Below are 27,274 nucleotides of genomic sequence, written 5' to 3' on the forward strand. Positions count from 1 at the left end.
TATTGATTCTTCGTGACTAATGTCTTGAACTTCAGCCTACTCTTCATCACTACCATGTTGTGGTCTGAGTCTATATTTTCTCCTGGGTACGCCTTACAATCCAGTATCTGATTTCGGAATCTCTGTTTGGACATGATGTAATCTGAAATCTTCCCGTATCATTCAGCCTTTTCCAAGTATACCTCCTTCTCTTGTGATTGTTGAACAGAGTATTCGCTATTACCAGCTGAAACTTGTTACAGATCTCAATTAGCCTTTCTCCTCTTTCATTCCTTGTCCCTAGCCGATATTCTCCTGTAGCCTTTTCTACAACTTCTTCCATTACAACTGCATTCCAGTCCCCCATGATTATTAGATTTTCATCCCTGGTTACGTACTATATTACCCTTTCAATATCCTCATATACTTTCTCTATCTCTTCATCTTCAGATTGCGACGTCGGCGTGTATACCTCATGTATCGTTGTCGGTGATGGTTTTCTGTCGATTGCGATAAGAACGACCCTGTCACTGAAGTGTTCACAGAAATACACTCTCTGCCCTACCATCCTATTCATAACGAATCCTACTCCCGCTATACCATTTTCTGTTGATGTTCACATTACGCTATATTCATATGACCAGAAATCCATGTCTTCTCTCTCCTTCACTTCACTGACCCCTACTATACCTAGATTCAGCCTTTGCATTTCGTTTTTCAGATTACCTAGTTTCTCTACCACGTTCAAGCTTTTGACATTTCACGCCCTGACTCTTAGAACGCTATCCTTCCGTTGATTATTCAATCTTTTTGTCATGGTTGCCTCCCCTTTGCCAGTCCACTCCCGGAGATCCGAATGGGAGACTACTCCGGAATCTTTTGCCAATCGAGAGATCACCATGACACTTCTTCAATTACATGATACATGTCCTGTGGATACATGTTACGTGTCTTTAATGCACTGGTTTCCATTACCTTCTGTATCCTCATGCCGTTGAACATTGGTAATTCTTTCGCATCTAGGAGCAGGTTTCCACCCCTAGGACAAGAGAGTCAGCTCCTCCGCCCTCTTTGACAAGGCCGTTGGCAGAATGCGGGTGAATTCTTATGCCGGAAGTCTTCGGCCGCCGATGCTGATTATTAATCAAAATTTAAGCAGCGGCGGGGTTCGAAACAGTGACCGAAGATACTTAGTTTGTGAATCAAGGACGAAGCCACTTTTTTCATTTACAGTGACCGAAGATGTTTTGTTTGAGAATCAAGGACGCTTCCCATTTTTTTCCCATTTTCTTTTGTTTCATTTTGTTCGATATAGTTCGTTGCGTTTGATCTGGGAGGACGTCAGAAGACATCTGTTCAAGTTGATAGTTGATTCCTTGACTCAGTTTTTTTTTTTTTTATTTACAGAGAGCACACAGCCCTCTGACCGATTAAGCTGAGCTAGCGTGCCGGCGCCCCTAGACCATGGGTGCAAGCTATTGGGTTGCTCTCAGTTGATATGAGAACAATTGTATCGCTGAACTGTTCAGAGGAGCACGCTCTCTGTCCTCACTTCGTATTCATAACGAATCTTACACCAGATAAATTACTCTGTACTCATCTGACTAGGAATTCTTGTTTATTTCCAATTCACCTCAATGATTCCTTCTATATTTAGATACAGCCTTTCCATTTCCATTTACAGAGCTTCCGTACAACGTTCTAGCTTCTGACTTTACTCCCTAATCCTAGAACGTTATCCTTTCTTTCATTATTCAAACATTTTCTCATACTCACCACACTTTCGGCTGTACTCTACCGGAGATCCGAATGGTGGAGTAATCCGGAATCTTTTACAAACGGAAAGATCATCATGACATTTTTTTCAATTAAAGGTCGCATGTCCTGTGGATATACATTATGTTTATATTTATCGTTGCTGATTCTTTCAACCTTTAGTGTCAATTTCCCACTACAAAGGCAAGGGAGTACCCTGAACAGAGCGCCCTGAACGTCTGTCCGCTCCTGCGTCCTCTTTGGCAAGATCGTTGGCAGAACGAGAGTCACTTCTTGCACTGGAAGTTTTCGACCACCATTGCAGTAGCTTTTTACCCACAATTTAAGCAGTTGCGAAGTTCAAAGCTCATACCCAGGACGTTTTGATTGCTATTCCGACACGACCCATATATATTTTTTTTTTATCACTGCTGTTCTCGGCAATTGGTTTGGGCGAACATCACATGACATCTTTTCGAGATGATCGTTGAATACTTCACTCACTTTTTTTGTTACAGAGGACTGCCCACTCTTTTACCGGTCACATTGAGCTACCATCACGGCAACCTGTACACTACGGGGCCAAACATGTGTGAAGCCCGTACAAAGGGAGGCCATCACGTCTCTAGAAAGACCAGTTTGTTTCCCCCAAATGGCTCCAGGCACTAAGGGCTTAACATCTGAGGTCATCAGTTCCCTAGACTTACAACTACTTAAACCTAACTAACCTAAGGACATCATATACATTGTCCGAGTCAAGAGTCGATCCTGCGACTGAAGCGCCCAGAACCGCTCTGTCACAGCGGCCGGTTCGTTTCCCCCACTTAAATCCGAATTAACATATCTGCTAGGCTCTAGGCTGTAACACAGCAGCCCTAAGAAGTGTATGATCGGTAGTTACTGACCTCTAATTCACTCTTCCCCATTCATAGCCATACTGGGTAACCTGATTTACAATATATAGAGCTCTTGTGCGCCCTTTAAATGCTTTGTGAGTTCCTTACAAAACCATACTGTGGTTCAGTTCACAATCAGAGGAGAGAGATACCACACACGAAGCAACCAGCGACCCATGACAGGTATTCGACAGGTATTAGGATATTATGTGAGACATTGTTAGCAAGGGATGAAAGGGACGCTTTACTTCATGCAGTATCTCCGTACCTTGTGTCCTTTTGCAGATCTATAAATTCCCTCTCCTGATAGGTCTCATAGGCTCGGATACTATGGTCTAGGGCCAGTATGCCTGCGACGGTGCTGCTGCTAGAACGGCATTTTACGTTCCTTCCGCTGAAGTTCACGCTCGCGGTTGTTTACCTATCCGGTGTAATCGCAGATTCTGAAAACACTGATATGGAAGTCGACTGTTAAGATTTATTTTTCAATGAATATGCGCGACCGAAAGCCTATGAACCTGGAAGGCTCTTACGAGGCAAAGTTAAACTTGATTACAATGAACTTACTGGAATACGCCTCACCATATTGAGCGGTGTTGTCTACGTGAAACTGATTAATGGTGCAGCGTGTGACAAAATCATTCGAGTTTCTAAACATGGACAAAAATTTCATCACTCCGATGGGCATGTTGGAGGGGTAACTACTTATCATGCAGGACCAGGAATACGGAGTATATGCATCTTCGAACTTCCCTTCGCGGTTCCCTCTGACATGGTGATAGAAGCCCTACGCCTATGCGGAGGAGTGCTTAGCCACTTGGAGGAAAACCGGTCCAGTTTTACTTCCTATCCCGTTCCCATTGGGGTACGACAGTTCATAATAGAACTGGCACTGCATGTACCCTCATATTTGTTCATCGGCGGTTGCAGAGAAATAGTCATCTGCGATGGACAACACAAAACATGCTGTGGATAAGAGACAGTAGGCCACGACCGTTTCGAATGCGTGTAAAGTTCCAACTGGCGAACTTGTGCCTACGCCCACGACAACGCCGTTACACTAAAGTATGTGAACGCGTTTCGGACAGATGCCTTCCCGAAGATTGACTAGCTCCACCATCCTGACAATTTACGGCAATCGCCTGCCGCAGAGACCGCCACCTTGGAAGAAACGGCATACACTTCTGCCACCCCGGCGCCTGCTACGCAGTTGACCGACGGGAAAGAATCGGTGGGAGGGATGGAAATTGATTCTACGGTTTTGCCGACAGCTGCTTTCATCCCTTAGTGCCGAGAATCACTTCCGCACTCGGATATGGAGGCGCACAGACGCAAACAATCTTTGCTGAAGCGACACAAGAAACGATGGCTACCGCGTCGCACACCAGCTTAACGCACTCCACGGCAGACTCCGCCACACACCGTCAGGTGGCATGTGGAGTATGGATATAGATGTAGATGCAGATTGCGTGTAACGACGGAAGACACAGTGAATCCGGATGCAAAACCTGATGTTTTTCCTACCCCACAGCAGTAAGACGCGAATCAAACGAAACAGGGGCTGAATACAGACCCACGAGAAGGAGATATGCCGGCAGGGGTCCCTGCGTCCACCGCAGCAACAGTTTTGCCTTCGATCACCCCGGTAGGAGAAAAACGACAGGAGATGGACCTTCAGCACAGGAACTGGGTCGATGAATCAGACACTGATCCACAGATTGACGACGCAGGCCTAATGACCGATGCGGCGTTCACCGGATATTAATCACACAGAAGGTGCAGCCGGTCGCACAGACACCATGACACAAGTCAGCATAAGCGTTCATTTGCACTTTACGCTCTGAGGAACAGCGGCAGGCGTATCGAACAGCAGCTGTTAACATTAACACAATTAGAACACGGGTAAAATCGCATTTTTTGCGAGAATTGCTGCTTGCTTCAGACCTCGACGTCTCCCTTCTGCAGAAAGTAAGTGTCGAGAGCTTCCTTCATCTCTATGGGTACGATACTTACATTACACCCTCTATAGACTGCGGCAACGGAACAGCGACACTTCTGCGTGAAGGCATAGTAGCCGAGGATGTGGAGTACCTGCCTTCAGCGTGAGGACTGGCGCTCACAATGGTAGCAGTACGGATTGTTAACATCTATGCACCGTCGGGGTCCGACAGAAGGCGCGATCGATCCTGATTTTGCGCATAGGAGATTGCGCCCCTATTCTTAGGCCAGTATGAATGTATCTTATTTGGAGGCGACTTCAGCTGCGTGCTCGCGCTAAAGGATCAGCACGCAAGCTATAATTAATGCCAGGACCTGCGCCAACTTATACAGGACATGAATCTAATCGATACATGGGAGACGATACATGGCGACAGAGGCAGCTGTACACGTCACAAGTCAATCTGCAATTCGTCGAGATCGAATTTACGTAGCATGTCGTTTCGAGTATGAGATCCTCGATACGGAATTGTGGCCCGTCACCTTCTCAGATCAAGTAGCATATATATGCAGTCTCCCTAAGTCGTCAACGAGTGTGGAGGAGTCGCTGTGTTTGGAAACTGAATACAGCACACCTACGAGGACCTGAATGCAGACGCTTAATCAAAGACACTTGGGAAATATGTGAACGACGCCTCCCGACATATTCGACGACGTTGTAGTGGTGGATGGAATGCTTTAAGCCTGCATTGCGCCAAGCGTTGATTGTATACGGAAGGGCCGAGCAGTTCTAGGCGCTTCAGTCTGGAACCGCGTGACATCTACGGTCGCAGGTTCGAATCCTGCCTCGGGCATGGATGTGTGTGATGTCCGTAGGTTAGTTAGGTTTAAGTAGTTCTAAGTTCTGGGGGACTGATGATCTCAGAGCCATTCTGTATACGGAAGGCAGCAAATGATGTGGAGGCGCCAAATGACGGAATTTTATTTCTTGATGCTCCTTGAACTTTCGGTGCAAGCGTCTTCACAGGATCTTAGTGCTGCTATAAAGCGAGTAGAGGCCCAAATGGTTTCCATAACGTGACGCCTTCTGGAGTCGCGTAAGGGCCTTTGAACGAGTCCACGGAGAATTCCCTTCGATGTATCACGTTATCAGAGAAAGACAACGTAGCCGCGGAATCTTATTACAGACTGTCTTATTGCCGGACGGTTGCCGTATGACAACGCAAAAAGACATTGTCAAAGCCTTCGTGTAACAATGCAGTCACCTCTTTGAGGAAACGGAACACGATGAGGCAGCCTTCTATGATATCCCACGAACGCTATCCGAGTGCCTCGAAGCGACGGTAGAGCGGGAGTTAACTTGGGAAATCACAGATGACGACGTAATAGAAGTGTTCGATTAGGGAGCGTCGAACAAGTCACCGGGGCCCGACGGGATTGCGTTACAGTTTTATCTGACATTTGAAGATCTCATAACACAGCAATGGACGGCCATGTACCGCGAAAGGTATGGTCATCCGTATCCACAAACCAGCCGGCAGCACAGATATACATTCCTGCCGACCACTGATCTTTCTTAATTGCGACTACAATGTCTACACAAGGATACTTGCAGCACTTTTCAAACACCTGCTGTGCCAAGGGATATCATTCGAACAAACCTATCTAGGATGGGATAGCAATATACAAACGGCACTCAGCGACTACCACAATGTGATCGCACTGGAAACAACTTGTTGTGTCCGGGGTGAACTGGTATCGATAGATTTCGATCGTGCCTTTGACAGGGGTGAACCATGCCTATATTATGGCGGTCACGACGCAAATAAAATTTTCACAGTTTTGTCACCGTCGTGAAGTGACTACTCCACGGCGCCTCATCAAGTGTCCTCATTAATGGACGCATGTTGGGACCCGTCACCATCTCACGATTGGTCAGAAAAGGGTGCACGCTGTCGAGACGCTGCTCTGGGGGCTCCGGAACCGGCTCCAGGGAATACCGATAAGGCAAATGACACGGCATCACAACTTTATATGCAGAACACACGCGGATGATCTCGTACTATTATCGCGGGCGGGAGACGAGGTAAGAGCGACTTCACACTGGATAAATTTCAATGGTTTGTCTACGGGAAGTCGCACCAACATGGCGAAGTAAGGAGCGATGGACATACAGAGGACCTCAGACGGGAAGTGTAGCATTATTATAGCCGACAGACAAGATGAAATTTTTGGGAATTAACTTCACTATAAACATTCAACGCGCGGCGGCACTCAGCCAGAGACATTTTCTGCAATTAATTCGTGCCAGTGTTCGAAGTCACAGGTGAAGTCTCCAGACACGATGCAATGGGTCAACTAGGCCAACAGTTATCTACCTTCTCCCATCCCCCACCTGGCCTAAGTTCTTCCTGTGCCAGTGGTGTTGGCGCCCTGAATTCTCGTGGCATCAGGATTGGTGGTTCATGGTGTGGGTTCCTGTTGTCATGTCCTAGTTCATGAACCACGGGCAACAAGTAAGTGGTCCTGACAGGATACCAGTTACTTTGGGATAAGGCTTGGCATCTCGGACATATTCTGAGTCGTGTTCACCTTTGTGCTCAGACGGCAAAGACTACCAAATCCACCGGTTAGTCCTTCAACCGTTAGGGGTGAAACCCAATGGGACCCGGGGCAAGTGAGGCTAGCAACCTGCTTCCCTGGTACTTTAAATATGATACTGGCAACAATCAGAGCAAAATGCCTCGGACCTTTGGAGGTGACGGAGCCCCACCTCCAATTGACAATCCAGGGACTCCTAAGATACTACTCGGCAAACGAATGGTAACGAGATGGAGAGCTATTAATATCAATGGGGGCTACTCTGGGAAGAAGGTAGAGTTGGCAGAGGCTGCAAGTAAGATGGGGTTGGACGTTCGGGTAAGGGGTGAGAAAGAAGAGGAAGTGGGAGAATACAAGGTTTACCTGTCAGGAGTCAAAGCAGGAATAGCACAGTGGGGTATAGGGCTTTACATCAGTAAAGAAATGGAATCCAGCTTAGGTGCAGTAAGATACGTAAACGAACGACTGATGTGGATAGATTTGACAGTGTCTAACAAGAAAATTAGGATTGCATATTTGTATTGTGAAGGGACAGATCAAGATAAGATGGATAGTTTTTATGACGCACTCAGTGATATAGTTGTTAGAGTAAACGACAAGGACAGTGTTCTGCTCATGGGTTATTTTAATGCCAGGATTGGAAATCGAACAGCAGGGTATGAAAAGGTTATGGGTAAATTTGGAGAGGATGTGAGGCCAACAGGAATGGGAAACCACTCTTGGGTTTCTGTGCCAGTATAGGCTTAGTAATCACAAACTCACTTTTTAAACATAAGAACATTCACCGGTATACTTGGGAAGGCAGGGGAACCAGATCTGTCATTGACTATATAATAACAGATCAGGAATTCAGGAAGGCTGTGAGGGACACACGTGTATTCAGGGGATTCTTTTATGACACTGATCACTATTTAATCTGCAGTGAAATTGGTATCGTGAGGCCTAAGTGCAGCAGGTCAGATCCATATGTAGGAGGATAAGAGTGGAGAAACTTCAGGATCAGGAAATCAGGCACAAGTACATAGCCGTGATCTCAGAAAGGTACCAGTTAGCTGAATGTAGGCAATTACAGTCATTGGAAAAGGAATGGACAAGGTACAGGGACACAGTATTAGAAGTGGCTAAAGAATGTCTTGGAACAGTAGTGTGTAAAGGTAGGATGAAGCAAACAGTTTGGTGGAATGACACAGTCAAGGCAGCCTGTAAAAGGAAAAAGATGGCGTATCAAAAATGTCTACATACTAGAACTCAGGTATACAGAGAAAGGTATGTTGAAGAAAGAAACAAAGCCAAACAGATAATTGCAACATCCAAGAAGAGATCTTGGGAAGACTTTGGAAACCGGATGGAGACTTTGGGTCAAGCTGCTGGAAAACCATTCTGGAGTGTAATTAGCAGTCTTCGAAAGGGAGGTAAGAAGGAAATGACAAGTATTATGGTCAGGTCAGGAGAGCTGCTGGTGAATCCTGTTGATGCCTTGGGCAGATGGAGGGAATATTTTGAAGAGTTGCTCAATGTAGGTGAAAATACGATGAGTAATGTTTCAGATTTCGATATATAACGAGATAGGAATGATGATGGAAATAGGATCACATTTGAGGAAGTGGAGAAAATGGTCGATATATTGCAGTGCAATAAAGCGGCTGTGGTGGATGAAATTAAGTCGGAACTCATCAAATACAGTGGAATGTCAGGTCTTAAATGGCTACACAGGATAATTGAAATGGCGTGAGAGTCGGGACAGGTTCCATCAGACTGGACGAAAGCAGTAATCACACCAATCTTTAAACATGGAAACAGAAAAGATTGTAACAACTACAGAGGTATCTCTTTAATTAGCGTTGTGGTAAAATCTTCTCAGGTATTGTTGAAAGGAAAGTGCGAGCATTAGTTGAGGAGAAATTGGATGAAAATCAGTGTGGGTTTAGGCCTCTTGGAGGTTGTCGGGACAAGATCTTTAGCTTACGGCAAATAATCGAGAAGTGTTACGAGTGGAACAGGGAATTGTATCTATGCTTTATAGATCTAGAAAAGGCATATGACCCGGTTCCTAGAAGGAAGTAATTGCCTGTTCTACGAGATTATGGAATAGGAGGCAAACTTTTGCAAGCAATTAAAGGTCTTTACATAGATAGTCAGGCAGCAGTTAGAGTTGACGGTAAATTGAGTTCATGGTTCAGAGTAGTTTCAGGCGTAAGACAAGGCTGCAACCTGTCTCCACTGTTGTTCATATTATTTATGGATCATATGTTGAAAACAATAAACTGTTTGGGTGAGATTAATATATGTGAACACAACATAAGCGGTCTCGCATATGCAGATGACTTAGTTGTGATGGCAGATTCGATTGAAAGTTTGCAAAGTAATATTTCAGAGCTAGATCAGAAATGTAAGGAGTATGGTTTGAAGATTAACATCTCCAAAACGAAAGTGGGAAAGAGATATAAACGGATTGAGTGCCATATAGGAGGAACAAAGTTAGAACAGGTCGACGGTTTCAAGCACTTAGGATGCATATTCTCAGAGGATGGCAACATGGTGAAAGAACTGGAAGCGAGGTTTAGCAAAGCCAATGCAGTGAGCGCTCAGCTACGATCTACTCTCTTCTGCAAGAAGAAAGTTAGTACCAATACTAAGTTATCTGTGCACCGTTCAATCTTTCGACCAACTTTGTTGTATGGGAGCGAAAGCTGGGTGGATTCAGGTTACCTTATCAATAAGGTTGAGGTTACGGATATGAAAGTAGCTAGGTTGATTGCAGTTACTAGTAGATGGGAACAATGGCAGGAGGGTGTCCACAATGAGGAAATCAAAGAAAAACTGGGAATGAACTCTATAGATGTAGCAGTCAGGGCGAACAGGCTTAGATGGTGGGGTCATGTTACACGCATGGGAGAAGCAAGATTACCCAAGAGACTCATGGGTTCAGCAATAGAGTGTAGGAGGAGACGGGGTAGACCAAGGAGAAGATACCTGGATTCGGTTAAGAATGATTTTGAAGTAATAGGCTTAACATCAGAAGAGGCATCAATGTTAGCACTGAATAGGGGATCATGGAGGAATTTTATAAAGGGGACTATGCTCCAGACTGAACGCTGAAAGGCATAATCAGTCTTAAATGATGATGATGATGATGATGATCAGGATATTATGTGAGCACAGGGCTGCTTTTTAAGGTCGGATATGAAACCCTCACCATCGCTGGTAGTCGTGGAGGTGTTGGACTATTCCACGTCCGCGACCGAGCAGTGGCGATCTGCATAAGCACGTTGATGAAAATGTGGACACGACATCAGGGAAGTATGACGGACACGGTGATAGACGATCTGGTACTATATTTTCGTCTGTCGCCGGCAGCAGTCGCTCACATCTCACCGTCGCTTACCCACGTACAAATCATTTTAGTGGAACACGGTTATGTACTATGGAACTGCCAACTATCAGGATCGCAACGACACATGATGTATATCACATCATTACTGGAGGACGGCCGAGCAATGCCGAAGAGAGGCGGCAACCAACAATGACATGGTTGGTGGTATGACGTACAATGCGCCGCGTACACCTTGGTATGGGGACACGTGCACCGTGGTATCAGGTAGTAAATGGGAAATATGTGACTTGTTCCACGTTACATACAATTCACATGACGGATATTTCACTGCGTCACAGTGCAAGGCTATAGACACAAGGAACATCTTATATATGCGGGCATTCGGAAGCAGTGTGGTGTTTGGTCCAAAAAAAAATGATCGCCTTCCTCCTTCGGGTGGTGCCGCAAGCAATAGAGACATGGATGCTACTTCGCGCTGATATGGCATATTTTGTCGGAAAGAAGACCAAAGCAGTAACTTGGATTCGAGGTCTGACTGTTCTTTAACTTTTCCGAGAGGGCAGTAAGAATGTGCTAGACTTTCGGGCTTTAGTACGAGAACTTCACTCACTTATTATGCAAAATCCAAGATTTCGAATGTATTATGCAAATTTCTTAGGGAGTGCCCTGCTTGATCTCTCATCCAGTTAGGGTGTACCGGGTAGGAGAATGTAATTACAGCATATAATTGTTCTGAACAAGAAAGGACAAGGACAGTGGGGAGGACACAAGACGATAAGTGATGACAAACTGGGCACCAAAGCGAGGTACCACGAGATCGCCGGAAACGAGCGCATGAAGAGGGTCATGGACCGTCATAGTTTTGTACTGAACGAAGCAGCTTATGTGTATTAGCGCTACACCATTTATGTGAAGAAAACGTGATAGTTCAAAAATCCACTTATTTCCGTTCTACAGAAATATTTTATTTTATAACGAACAATGTTCCATAACAATTAAAACAACACAAAATAAAATAATGAAAGACGACTAAAAATGAAAAAAATGCGGTTAAGTGTTTGCCTACCAGGCAGCGAGCCCGGAATCGATATTAAAAAAAAAAATAAAAGGTGTAAAGAAGTATTTGCCAACCATGCAGTGGGACCGGGTACGATTCGCGGTTAAAGAAGGTATAGCGCCTTTGATTAGTAATCAAAAAGGCATAGGTCCCATGTTCGGAACCCACCACCGTTTAAATTTTGATTAAGCGGCATGACAAGTAACCCTAATTCTGCCAACAGCCTTGTCAAAGAGGATGGACAAGCGGACAGAGGTTCAGGGCACTCTCTTGACATTGCGGTGGGAAACTTCCGCTAAAGACGGAAGAATCAGAAATGATAAACGGCACAAGGATGTAGAAGGCAATGAGAAACCACTGCATTAAAGACACATAACGTGTATTTGCTGTACATGTGGCCTGCAACTGAAAAAGTGTCATGCTGTCTCTCTGTTGACAAAAGATTCCGGAATACTACACCACTCGGATGTCCTGCAGGCGACTGCCAAGACGGAGGTGACCATGAGAAAGCTTTTCAATAACAAACGATAGGATAACCTCCTACGTGCGGTGGCGTCGAATGTCTGAAGCGTGAATGTGGTAGGGAAACTAGAAATTCCGAAAAGACTCAAGCTAGATATAGTATGGGTCAACGAAGTGATATGGAAATAAGATAAAGACTTCTGGTCAGATGAGTACAGAGTGACATCAACAGCAGCAGAAAGTGATATAACTGGAGTAGGATTCATTATGAATAGGAAAGTAGTGCTGAGAGTGTGTTACGTTGAACAGTTAGTGTTTTTATTATCAGAATCGACAGCAGACCAACTCCGACAACGATAGTTGTAGTATACATGCTGACGTAGCAAACTGAAGATGAGATGATACAGAAAATATATGCTAATATTAAAAGGGTAATACAGTACGTTAAGGGAGAAGAAAATATAATAGTCATGGGGAACTGAAATGTAGTTTGAGAGGAAGGAGATGAGGAAAACGTTATAGGAAAATAAGGGCATGGGGCAAGGAATTAGTGAGGAAGAACACTGAGTTCTGTAATAAATTTCTGCCTGTAATAGGGAATGTTAAAGAAGCACAAGAGGAGGAGGTATACGTGGAAAAAGCTGAGTGACACGGAAGATTTCAATTACAGTACATTATGGTCAGTCAGAGTTACCGAACTCTTGGCTTACCTAGGAGGTTATATAGACTCAGATCACAATGAAGCACTGATGAAGAGTAGGCTGAAGTTTAAGAGATCAGTCAAGAAGAGTCAATGCGCAAAGAAGTGTGACAATGAAGTAACAAGGAACAACTAGATGCGATTGAAGTTCTCTAAGGCTATAGATATAGCAGTAAGGAATAGATCCGTAGACAGTACGGTTGAAGAGGAATGGACATTTCTAAAAAGAGCACAACATAGATACAAAGAAGTTAACTGCGGAGAAACCACGGGTAACAGGAGCAATAGTGCAGTTGATCGACGAAAGATGGAAGTATAAAAACATTCAGCAATACATAAGTACAACTCTCTGAGACATGAAATAAATAGGAAATGCAGGGAAGCTGAGACAAAATAGCTGCACTAAAAATGTGAAGAAATCGAAAGAGGAATGGCTGTCGGAAGGATGGACTCAAAATATAGTAAAGTCGAAACAACGTTCAGTGAAATTTAAAGCAAGGGTGGTATCATTGAGAGTGCAACGTGAATTTCACTATTAAATGCAGTGGAGAGTGCTGATAGGTAGAAAGAGCAAGTGGAGAGCCTGTATGAGTGAGAAAATGTCTCTGATCAGCTAGAAGAACAAACAGGAGTCGGTTTAGAAGAGATGAGGGATTCAGTATTAGAGTCGGAATTTAAGGGAGCTCTGGAGAACTTAAGATCACATAAGGTAGAACCTCTAAAATCATTGAGGAAAGTGGCAATAAACGGACTATTCAAGTTTGTGTGTATAATGTATGAGTCTGTCGACATATTATCTTACCCTCGAACAAATATCATGCACATAATTCCGAAGACTGCAAGAGCTGTCAAGTGCGAGAATTATTACACAATCAGCTTAACAGCTCATGCATCCAAGTTGTTGACAAGAATAATATACAGAAGAATAAAAAAGAAAATTGAGTGTGTGCTGGGTGACGATGAGTACAGCTTTAGGAAAGGTAAAGGAATCAGAGAGGTAATTCTGAAGTTGCAGTTGATAATGCAAGGAAGACTAGAGAATAATCAAGACACGTTCATGCGATTTGTCGACCTGGAGAAGGCGTTCGACAGTGTAAAGTGGTGCATGATGTTCAAAATTCTGAGATAAAAGGGTTTAAGCTATGAGGAGGGACGGGTTAATATACAATGCATACAAGAAATAAGAGAGAAAAAGGAGAGAGTGTTCACTACAGTCCTGATAAATAACATTCAAATGCTTGTGGAGACTGCGCAGCACATAGAACAAGCTAGATTCCGCAGTGGTTTCAGTACAATTGACCATATAATCACACTGCGTGAGGTAATTAGTAGAGCCAACGAGTATGAAATGCCACTACGCATAGCATTCACTAACTTCGAAAAAGCCTTTGCTTCTGTCAGGCTCACTACAGTCATACATGCACTGGCCGAGCAAGGAGTGGAAACAATATCTATAAACATATTGCACGAAATTACACGTATGTAGCGTCTATCAACATAGGAAAAAAACAAGTGCGAATTTCCCACTGGAAAAGACGTAAAGCAGGGCCATCCTATATCCCTGACGTTATTTATAGCAGTTCTCGAGATGGCTATGTCCAAAATTATTTGGAACAACAGAGGAACAAGAATAAACGGTAAAAGGCTCACCGACAGGAGATTTGCTAGCTAACAGTAACATGGAAATACAGTCCTCTATGAAAGACTTAACACATCGTTGTCAGGAAGTTGGACTTAAAATAAATCACTCTGAAACGAATATTTTGCATAATAAGTGGGTAGCTGCAGGACAAGTAACACTGAACGGCAACATCCTAAACAAATTTACAGAATACGTTTATCTGGGGGAATTAATTGAGACAAAAGGGGATTTGAAACCTGATACTTTTCGTCTAATTGAATGGGTTAGAGGGTTTACGGAAGGAATGCTACGGTTTTCTAATCTAACATGCCAGTCTACTTAAAGAAGACAGTTTTTGATCAGTGTGTCCTACCGGTTCCATCGTACGGGTGTGAAAATTGGACTTTAAATGAATTTTTGAAAAGAGAACTTAGAACTGCCCAGAGAGCTATGGAATGGTGAATTTTAGGTCTCATTAAGACAGAAAAGCGAAGACATCCGAGCAATAACAGAAGTGAAAGATATTTGCGAACGGCTTAAGACTCTAAAATTGCTCTGGGCAGGACATGTTGCACGAACGAAGGATGGAAGATGGACAAAATTAGTTTTAGAGTGGAGTCCCAGAGAAAAACGAAGACCACCAGGGAGACCACCTGATCGCTGGGATAAGGAACTCAGGAAAGTTGCAGCCTTCTACTGGCAGAAGACAGCAGCGGACAGAAATGCATGGAAACACCTCTTAAAAATGTATTTAATAGCTTCAAGAGGCTATATCTTGTATAGATTGAATTAACTGAACAATAAATAAATAAGAGAGGAAGATTAAGACATGTGTTAGACAGTGATGTAATCTATCACTCCTAGTGTTTAATCTGTACATCCAAGAAGCAAAGAGGAAAATAAAAGAAAGTTTCAGGAGTGGAATTAAAATTCAAGGTGAAAGGATATCAATGATAGCATTAAATGATGTCATTGCTATCCTCAGTGAAAGTGAAGCAGAATTAAATGATCTGATGAATGGAATGAACAACTTCAAGGGTGCAAAATATTAAATCAGAGAAAATCGAAGAAGGACAAAAGCAACGAGAAAGAGCAGAAATAGGACTGATGATCTCAGCAGTTTGGTCCCTTAGGAATTCACAGACAAGTAGCAGGTATGAGTACAGCGAGAAACTTAACATCAGGATTGATGGTCACGAAGCAGATGAAGTTAAAGAATTCTACAACTTAGGCAGCAAAGTAACCAATGACGGATGGTGCAAGGAGGATATCAAAAGCAGGATAGCAGTGACAAAAAGGGCATTCCTGGCCAATAGAAGTCTTCTAGTACCAAATATAGGCCTTGATTTGAGGAAGAAATATCCGAGGATGTACGGTAGGAGCACAGAATTGTACGGCAGTGAAACGTGAACTGGGAAAACCGGAAGGGAAGATAATCAAAGGATTTGAGATGTGGTGCAACAGACGAATGTCGAAACTTAGATGGACTGATAAGGGAAGGAATGAGGAGGTTCTGCGGAGAAAGGAATATGTGGGAAACACTGACAAAAATAGGTGACAGGATGATAGCACATCCTTTAAGACATGAGGGAATGACTTCAATGGTACTAGAGGGAGCAGTTAAGTGCAAAAACTGTAGAGGAAGACAGAGTCTGGAATACATGGAGCAAATAATCGAGGACATAGATTGCAAGTGTTACTCTGAGATGAATAGATGGGCACATGAACGGAATTGGTAGCGGCCGTAATAAACCAGTCAGAAGATTCATGAGTCAAATAAAAAAAAGAAACGAATTGTAGCTGTTGTTTCAATAAGCTTTCAGAGTATGGCGAAAGCTGTAGTAAGCAATATGAAAATCATGTTGCGCCGGCCACTCTGTGGTTTCTAATTAATAGCACATGCGAACTAAGATAAGGTGAGGCAGGTCTATAAGGTGAACAACACTATCAATGCACTGGTATGACATGCAACAGAGGGCATCTGAATTTCTAAAGATTTACGCTGTTTTCTTAAAATCATTAAGGAAATATTAATAGCTTCATTACATTCTGTACTTTTGCAAAGTTGTTGAGTTAGTGGAACATTCCATTATTTAGTGAAATTCAGGGTGTCACGAACGTGACAGAAGAGTATACACGACGAGCGTGACTGAAGAATATCCTAACTAATTATCTGTTAGAGTCTAACAGTTAGACCCTTGTCAGAATGGCTCTAGGCAATATTCGAGCAACATCTACACGATCCTTTCCTAGGCCTTGAGGATAAAACGTGTCGACGGACCGCCGTGTCATCCTCTGCCTTGAGGTGTCATTGGATCAGTATGGAGCGATAGGTGGTTAGCTCACCTGTCTCCCGACAGAGTTTCCAGACCGTGGAGGAGCTGTTACTCAGCCATGTAGCTCCTCAATTGGCAATGCGAGGCTTAGTGAATCCCATACCATTCCTCCTACCAAGGAAAAGTCCTTGGAATTATCGTGAACAGCATTCAGGTCCTCTGCATGGCAGCCATTTACGCTCACCACTCGACTACGCATTAGATCAGTGATGTTTACAGGGGGTGGACAAAAATGTGGACGCATCAAAAATACCAAATACATTAGCAGGCCTAATCAGGTATAGGAAACCAGTTGGCAATAGAAACAGGTTCCAGTCATCTCCGAAAGGATAAATACAAGTCTTGTATGGTTTTGAAGGAACTCTTAAATCACTTATCATGCCAAATAGTGACACGTTCACCTAACGATATATAGGTGGCTAGCAATCACTCACCCTTCTCTCCAAAGAAGACCGCAGAGATTCAATAACATCGAAATCTGGTGACAGTGGTGGCCGTGAGAGACGCGGCATTTGCTCTCAAACAGGCACTTGGGCGATGCCAGCCGTGCGAAGAGGCCACCTCTCTTCTCCGGACACAACCTCGCATTTCGGAAATGAACATTGTACCATGAGATTGGTCCGATGAGCCAAAAGGCTCTCATAATCCTTAATAGAAACGTAGAGTAACCATGAGGCCCGTCGAATACCACGATGTGGCTGTCCCAACCATCACCGAACCCCTATCATGTTTCCCTCTTGGGATGTATACTAGGCCAGAAGTTGGAAACAGCATGGAACAAGACACATTCGACCAAAAGAATTTCATCTAGTGCGCCGTAGTCCAAGTTTCATGGCTTCGGCACGCGTTTTCCTGTTAAGGGCGTTGGCGTCATTGATGAAAAGGTTTGGAATTCCACCCCGTCTTACGATTCCCTGCTTACGTAATCTCCTTCGTCATGCGGTTACAGAGTTCAAGCTTTCATTTCTGCAGTGTGTTAGGCAGCTGCGTCTCCTTTCTTTTCTTCACAATCCTTTTCGATGACCGTCCGTCACCATCAGTCAACACACACTTTCATCTGCGATGTGACGTGGAGCAACACGTCTTCCCGCTTTCCCGGTATGCGATATACATCTTCGATGCGATCTCTCTTGAAATACTGAACACTGCGGCTACCTTGGTTACGGATATCACACGAACAGCAAGAATTTGTCCACTTAGATCCGACATAATTCACTCTTAAGTGCATAGAACACTGTTCTTGCCACGACTGGCATTTGCATCGCATTGAGCACATTGCACAGATGTCGTTCACGGTCATATAGAACACCGCAGCCACCAGGCTGGGCTAGCACCCGGATCTACGTTCAGGCCTGCATTTCTGTCGGTATTTCCATATTTTTTGACCAGGCCCTGTATATAGGTTTCGAGCCGGCCGGAGTGGCCGCGCGGTTAAAGGCGCTTCAGTCTGGAACCGCACGACCGCTACGGTCGCAGGTTCGAATCCTGCCTCGCGCATGGATGTGTGTGATGTCCTTAGGTTAGTTAGGTTTAAGTAGTTCTAAGTACTAGGGGACTTATGAGCACAGCAGTTGAGTCCCATAGTGCTCAGAGCCATTTGAACCATTTTTTATAGGTTTCGACAATAGACTTCAGCTAAGATAAATAGAAATTTGCCTTTGTTTTGAATCGGAATAATTTGGAGGATGGGTCATGATACATGTCTTCAATTTTGATCATATAATAAGTTTTATTAGTATGGAGCTTTGTATTTGTCGCACAGGAACCAGAAGGTAATAATCAGCTGGCTATTTTTACTCGTATGCAACTTTGTGCAACAGCCTAAGGGATGACAGCCAGCCTCTTACATCAGGGTAGGTGTAAGCAAGAAATACGAAAGCAGCGCAGGATTGTATTTGAAAACATTTAAGACGCTCTCATTGAGAACACTCATTGGAAGCATTTGTGGCTAAGCCAGAATATCGCCAGTATTCTCACTACTGCTTATAGCAAGTAAATATGCACTAACGACAGTAATTAATTTAACGTTATGAGTTTGGAAAACATTGCCTCATCACCAAATGAAATCAAACGCTAAACAAGACATTTAATAACATTAGGTACTTTCCATAGTACATACTAGTGGCCAGTTTTTTTTAAATTATACTCTGATATGGTGTCTCATAGGTTAGTCATCTGGGTTTGTGGGAGAGTAAAACCACACTTCCATCTTCATGCGGTTCTCTTTCAACACAACGCGACGTCTACCATGTATTTAGACCAAATTTGATGAGAATTTGGAAGTCTTTCATTACTTCAATTTAAAAAGTTTGAGCTTTTCAAACGTCCTGCTTGCTTTGTTGTTGAATATCTTACGCCTATAATCAGCTCTGTGTTGAAGCCGTGGTCCCCAACAGCGTACCCTTTGTCACCGACCTGATATTTTTACATTTTTAAATCATCGCCACTGACTGTTGTACGTTGGTAAAGAAGACAAAAAATAACAGTCCTTTTGTTATTCTGCTGTTAGACCGTTATAATGAACGTGGTCATGCATTCTCTATGTGTCACGTTACTACGTGTTGTTGGGCCTATCTCATCGATTACAAAGTGAATACTGTAGCGTTTTGGGACTACAGGCTTGTGCAAATAGTAGCATTCTTTGCATCTTTATACACAACAGACACAGTATCTGCACGTGACCCTTGATACAGCGATTCTTACCCTTTTCTTATCCCCTGTGATATAGTAATTTTATGTAAAGTTCTGAAAATTTATCACCTGAGGGAATATGAGAAAGTTAAAAATAATGGCCGGCCGGAGTGGCTGAGCGGTTCTAGGCGCTACAGTCTGGAAGCGCGTGACCGCTACGATCGCAGGTTCGAATCCTGCCTCGGGCATGAATGTGTGTGATGTCCTTAGGTTAGTTAGGTTTAAGTAGTTTTAAGTTCTAGGGGACTGATGACCTCATACGTTAAGTCCGATAGTGCTCAGAGCCATTTGAAGCATTTTTTTTAAATGATATTTCTACTCTAGCATGAACGGAACGTACCTCTTTAGCTTCCTGAAAGTATGTTAAGCAACATACCCTTGCTTTTCATCTTTTCCAATGTCTGTATCCCGAACCCTTATCGAAACTTTAATGATTGCAGCGTTTATAACGCTGTAGTGTCCTTAGGTTTCATTTTCATGAAATTATTTTCGCTCAAAATAATTCGGAATGATACGTAATCTACATGCCATCCCAGACTAGAGGAAGATGATAGATCCACTGAAAATTAGATGCCACCTCTTATCATTAGAGTGATAGTCAATATCAATGCAGCCGATTCGAATTCCGTAGCCTGCTGCATAATTGTCTGACTACCTGATGCCTGACCTTCGCTCTTCGTTCACTGATAATCTCTGTCACGCATAGTGCTGTCTTTTCCTGTGAATTTTCATGTGGCTGAACTTTGTTTATTGAATGGCTATCTTGTCAGGGAAACATTTGATTCAAATGGCTCTGAGCACTATGCGATTTAACTTCTGAGGTCATCAGTCGCCTAGAACGTAGAACTAATTAACCCTAACTAACCTAAGGACATCACACACATCCATGCCCGAGGCAGGATTCGAACCTGCGACCGTAGCGGTCTCGCGGTTCCAGATTGTAGCGCCTAGAACCGTACGGCCACTCCGGCTGGCAGGGAAACATTTCCCTCCATCTCTAAATATTTTTGAATTGACATCCTATTAAATGACTGTTCAACATGATGAACCTTCTTCGAGATTATATTTCCCTGCACGTCTCATTAGAGTTGCCCGATGTACACAAATGTTCTATGCTAATCATAGCACCAGTAGTTTACTGCATATGTACTAATGAATTGAATTCCTTAAATGAAAGTTTCTGTCGTACAATTTCAGATCCTTCGTGCCAAAAGTACTGTGAGTAAAGAGTGTGTTGTTATGACATCATCGACGCATGGGTCATATAAGTATGTTGCACTAGATAATGTGTTGATGCAAGTTTTGAAACAGCGCTAAGAGTTAAAATGCTTTGTTTCAGCCGAAGCTTTGGAAAAAAATGTTGAAAGCGTCATCACAACTTTAATGATATTCTCTTAGAGCTGTTAACTCGGGCCTACAGATGTATGGCTGCAGGACACTTAAACCACAACTCACCTTTCTAGTTGAGACTCATTTATGGGGGTATACGTCAAAGACTCTTGCTGTTTGCCGTCGAGAGAAACTTCGTCGGTTACTCTGTAAGCACTGAGCTATTAAAGGGCCCCACCTTAAATCACATCCGCTACACTTCCTGTAAAGTAACAATAAAAATACACTAATCACTTTTCAGACATAGATATACAATCATCTGTCTCGCCGAGTACAATTGCGATACCGAAATGTAGACAATGTAGACAATGAGCAAAACTAATCCTGCATAACTATATGTCAAAATATATGAAAAGATGCCTACACATAGCAAGGAACGCGAGAGAATTACTTGAATTTCTGAAAAAAACTTATCTCAAATAAGAAGAACGCTCTAACATTCCAGTACATTTGCTTACATGTACTGCGTAGAAAACGAGTAACAGGACGAATCTGTAATCGATTTCTCGTGTCGAAAATGTGCTTGCCTTTAAAGCGCTGCAATAAACCCACGCCCAGTAGTCCTCTCCTTTTGATGATGCATGAAGAGCCAATATTGGTTGACCTGGTGTCCATCGAACTGATGATATTGGGAGAACATGTTACAACTGCAGCCATGTAAACTGTCGTCCGATGGTCAGATTACAAGCCACATACAGATTCGATGTGCTAATAAACTGGCTGAAGATTTTGACAGACACAGAAACACTATAATTAGTGTTACATTGCAGTTTGGATTCCGTAGAAATACTGGAACACGTGAGGCAATACTGACTTTACGACTTATCTTAGAAGAAAGATTAAGGAAAGGCAAACCTACGTTTCTAGCATTTGTAGACTTAGAGAAAGCTTTTGACAATGTTGACTGGAATACTCTCTTTCAAATTCTAAAGGTGGCAGGGGTAAAATACAGGGAGCGAAAGGCTATTTACAATTTGTACAGAAACCAGATGGCAGTTATAAGAGTCGAGGGGCATGAAAGGGAAGCAGCGGTTGGGAAGGGAGTAAGACAGGGTTGTAGCCTCTCCCCGATGTTATTCAATCTGTATATTGAGCAAGCAGTAAAGGAAACAAAAGAAAAATTCGGAGTAGGTATTAAAATCCATGGAGAAGAAATAAAAACTTTGAGGTTCGCCGATGACATTGTAATTCTGTCAGAGACAGCAAAGGACTTGGAAGAGCAGTTGAACGGAATGGATGGTGTCTTGAAGGGAGGATATAAGATGAACATCAACAAAAGCAAAACGAGGATAATGGAATGTAATCGAATTAAGTCGGGTGATGTTGAGGGTATTAGATTACGAAATGAGACACTTAAAGTAGTAAAGAAGTTTTGCTATTTGGGGAGCAAAATAACTGATGATGGTCGAAGTAGAGAGGATATAAAATGTAGACTGGCAATGGCAAGGAAAGCGTTTATGAAGAAGAGAAATTTGTTAACATCGAGTATAGATTTAAGTGTCAGGAAGTCATTTCTGAAAGTATTTGTATGGAGTGTAGCCATGTATGGAAGTGAAACATGGACGGTAAATAGTTTGGACAAGAAGAGAATAGAAGCTTTCGAAATGTGGTGCTACAGAAGAATGCTGAAGATTAGATGGGTAGACCACATAACTAATGAGGAAGTATTGAATAGGATTGGGGAGAAGAGAAGTTTGTGGCACAACTTGACCAGAAGAAGGGATCGGTTGGTAGGACATGTTCTGAGGCATCAAGGTATCACCAATTTAGTATTGGAGGGCATCGTGGAGGGTAAAAATCGTAGGGGGAGACCAAGAGATGAATACACTAAGCAGATTCAGAAGGATGTAGGTTGCAGTAGGTACTGGGAGATGAAGCAGATAGCATGGAGAGCTGCATCAAACCAGTCTCAGGACTGAAGACCACAACAACACACCTAATTGCCTTCTTAATACACGGCTTCCAAATATTGTCGCTTTGCTATAATAAACGAGCAATCATATTTTGCAGTAAAAAGAACGAGCTGTTAACTTCATCACTGAGCGTTGCGTATCTCAAATTTGTTTTTAGGTAGATTTGGGGCTATTGCTTTGATTGGTAAATAAATAATTCTGGGTCTTGGGTTCGAACCCTGCCACTGTTTTAATTACTAATACAAATAATTGACATTGGCGGTTATAGGCTCCCGGTATAAGGAGTCACCCTCGTTGTGCCAACGTTCTGTCAAAGAGAGAGCGGAAGTGGATATAGAATTTCAGTGCAGTCTCTTGCAACGGAATGGTAATATTCTACGACTCGGAGCTTGGAACTCCTAATTCTGAGGGAAGCTAGAATATCTTAAATCGAAATATAAAGCTTAAATCTAGGTATTATTGAAGTCAGTGAAGTGAAATGGAAAGAAACAGTTTCAGATATGAGTCCGTATCTCATGAATATTTTATTAATAAACGTAAGGAATCCTGAACAGAAGAATACACGTTAGTATTAATAGGAACAGAAAATGATAGAAAGAGACAAGGATTTATTAAGAATAGATAGGCAGGAGAACGAATGTGTTAGTGTGAGCCGTTCCGTGATACTTTTGTTCTAATAAGAGACTACAGGAAACCAACGTTTATAACAGTATTTCAGAAATACGTCCTGACGTCACAGGAAGCAGATGAAAAGTGTAGAATGTGTATCAGGATGTAGAACGGATAATCCATTACGTATAGAGAGATCAACACATAATAATCAGAGAGAACTTGAAACTGGTATAAGGAGAAGGAGAGAAGACGAAAGTAAGTTTGGTAGCTGTGTACCTTTGTAATAGGAATGGGAGAGGAGGGACGATTTCTGCAGTAAATTTCAGCAAGTAACAACAAATATGTTTCAAAAATCACCAGAGAAAGACATGTATTTATAGATGGCTCAGAGATACGCAGTGACTCTGGCTACATTACATCATTCCCTGACAGAGATACCGAAATCAGCTATTTGATTTTAAATCTCATTCAGGAGCAGATACAGTTTCGCCGCAATGAAGAGCAAACAAGAACTAATGAAAATCTTTTTGAAGAAAAAATTTATAAAGAAATGTGAAGTTCCACTACTATGGAATGGTGAGATTCGTTTGAAATTTTCCAGAGCTGTATACACTACAGTAATGAGTATCACAATAGGCAGTTCAGTTGTTCGTAGAGTCACTGAATTAGGACAGATGAACACAGGAACAAAGAAGAAACCCTGAGTAAAAGAGGAAATACTGCAACAAATCTTATGTTTCCAGGAGACCGATGGAGAAACCAATCAAAGAAAACCTAAGGTCGGGGAATAGGCCTTGTAACTGAAAGACCGTTATCAACAATATGTTACTGCAGTATTTGTTAAAAATGGTGTATTGGTAGTTCCTACAGTATTCACTGAGGGAGGTAATACAGAAAACTTTAGTGTTGAACTACATAACTGTGCAGTCACCTCACTGTACAAACCACATAGTGCACCATTCACCTTTACTGAACCAACTATTATACGCAATCAAAAACCCAGTTCATCCGCAGTAGCATCTGGCGATATTTTGAGGATGCTGAAAACGGTAAAGCAGTAATATAGTGGACTGAATCCAACAATTTAAATTTATTCGTGATTGTAAACTAAACCCTTCGTTCAACAGTGGACGCTGAAAGCGAAGTTAGAAACATGAACTGTGTTTCAGCACTGAAGAAACAGCTTCACAATGTCACAAGAGCATAGGTCACCCAATTTCAAATATCCAAGTTGCGCTTTCATACGCAAAATTACTGCAGCTATAAGACCTCAAAAAATTCCATTCAGAAGACTACACAATTTGAAGAGAGCTAACAGGAATTTTTCCTCAGAGACATTAGTAACTTTTGTGTTGAAAATAAATCCATGTGCTGAATCATTTGATGATTCTGGTTTAGCCATTCAGGAGTCATCTTACAAATCCAACGCCTGTGGATGCTGTACCAACTATATCCTTAGTTTTAGTGAAGATATCACCCATCTACTCCAAGTATAAATGAAACTTTTCGAGGAAAATCCTTTTAATTATCAGACTAAATACTGCTTCAAAACATATTCAATTTATGACATAAAGGGAGAAAAGTCGATGAACGGAAATGCCACGACTAAACGTGTTGATAAAGCCAGTAGAATGTTTACCAGCTGGTCGCAAATTAGAACGGACCACATGGAGATAACTGAACTGGTTACGAACGGGTATCGGTAAATCTAAGAGCAAGCTAATGAAATGAGGTACTTCCAAGGACAAACACTGTGGGAATACGAGCGTAGAAAACGACATTACTGTATCACTGTTTATATTGCCCTGATTCCTCCAGTGAGGATTCGTTCTTCAAGGCATTTCTAAGGAAAGACAGTTTTATTTCATAATCAAAATATCCACGGGTGTACTGCCGGTCTACAGTGTCCAATGGGCACAATATTTCGGCGATCATACATGTCGCCATCATCAGGTGAACTGACGGACTGAACTCCTGTGAACGTGCCGGCACGGAGATCCGTACACTATGGCTGCTCAGGTGGAACTGGGTTCGGTCGTGGCGGCGGCGGATTTAAATACCCTCCGCCCGCGGCGCGCTCACTCCGCCGTCCGCGCCCCGCGCCACGGTCGCGCGGTGGAACAGATTGCGACGGCGTCTGAGATGACGTCGGTGTGATGGCTCCGTCCGCCGTGGTCGTCACAACTATACATTTGCTCGATTTACTCTTGATTAACCCAATCGCTGGTTCCCAAGCCTTGCTAAGATTATAGCCACAGTCACGATTTATGAGGTCGTCATTGGTCTGTATTTGCACGCAGACAGCTGCCACCACCCTTCACAGAGGAATGGGGTACTTAAAACTCTAGTACATAGGGCGCGCACTATCTCTGACGCAGAGAATCTACCCCAGGAATTGGAACATCTGAGAACTGTATTTCGAAAAAATGGGTACTCAGAGTGGCAGATTCAACGTGCTCTCCGCCCAACCACTACAGCACAACCTGTGGATATGGATGAAATCACGAGGGAGGAGGTAGGCACTGCGTTTATCCCATATACAGGCGCACTCTCGGGAAAGATCGCCCGCATTTTGAAGAAACACCGGGTCGGAACGGTGTTTTGTCCTCCGAATAAAACTCGTGCACTGGTGGGGAGCGCCAAAGATGACCTCGGTTTGAGGAAGGCCGGCGTGTACCAGATTCCGTGTCAATGTGGCAAGTCGTATATTGGTCAGACGATGCGTACCGTCGAGGATCGATGCCGTGAACACCAGAGGCACACTCGACTGATGTATCCGAGCAAGTCGGCGGTCGCTGAACATTGTTTGTCGGAAAATCACGCTATGGAGTATGAACGCACGAGGATTCTGGTACAGACGTCGAGATACTGGGACAGCATTTTTAGAGAGGCCATCGAAATTCGCACCAATGACGACCTCATAAATCGTGACTGTGGCTATAATCTTAGCAAGGTTGGGAACCAGCGATTGGGTTAATCAAGAGTAAATCGAGCAAATGTATAGTTGTGACGACCACGGCGGACGGAGCCATCACACCGACGTCATCTCAGACGCCGTCGCAATCTGTTCCACCGCGCGACCGTGGCGCGGGGCGCGGACGGCGGAGTGAGCGCGCCGCGGGCGGAGGGTATTTAAATCCGCCGCCGCCACGACCGAACCCAGTTCCACCTGAGCAGCCATAGTGTACGGATCTCCGTGCCGGCACGTTCACAGGAGCTCAGTCCGTCAGTTCACCTGATGATGGCGACATGTACGATCGCCGAAATATTGTGTCCGTTGGACACTGTAGACCGGCAGTACACCCGTGGATATTTTGATTATCAAATACGCCGGGAGAAACTCAAGAATCACAGTTTTATTTCAGTTCATTCTAGACTGGCGGGAAAGAATTAGAACATCGGGAAAGGCGATGCCGATTTTAATACTATGACAGCATATGCCAACTGGTGGACAGCAGACGTACTGTTAAAGATTTCAGTGTCATCCCTAAAAAACATAGCGTAGGGGCACAGCTATCAGATAGCCATTTGTGTCTACCTTTCTATGGGAAATGCTCAAAGCCAGAAGGCTCAGTGCGGTGCAAACGAGTGAGGGAAGCAGGTAGTCATGCCACAGAGATGCACTCGTGTTTGCTACATGCAACTGAACGAGTTTGAAAGTGGTCAGTTTGTGACTTCGGAAGGGCGAGATGCTAATTTCGGAGAACTGCCACACATGTTGGACGCGCTGCCTCAGTTGTGCGGGTTCTGGACGCCCACGCAACACCAGGATTGTCGTATTGTAATAGCAGCACAGGCAGATCGTACAGCTACCATAGCACTAATTATAGGGCTTGAGAGCGCAGACAACACGACCTGTTGCGAACCCGTTATTAGCAGTGACACTACGGGGACACACACCTCTACCCCGTCTTCAACTGACGGAACAGAATTGATATGCAATGTTCGACTGTTTATTTTGCTGTTCTTATGACAGGAAGATGATGTGCT

This window comes from Schistocerca nitens, chromosome 1 (assembly GCF_023898315.1).
Source record: "Schistocerca nitens isolate TAMUIC-IGC-003100 chromosome 1, iqSchNite1.1, whole genome shotgun sequence".
NCBI lineage: Eukaryota > Metazoa > Arthropoda > Insecta > Orthoptera > Acrididae > Schistocerca > Schistocerca nitens.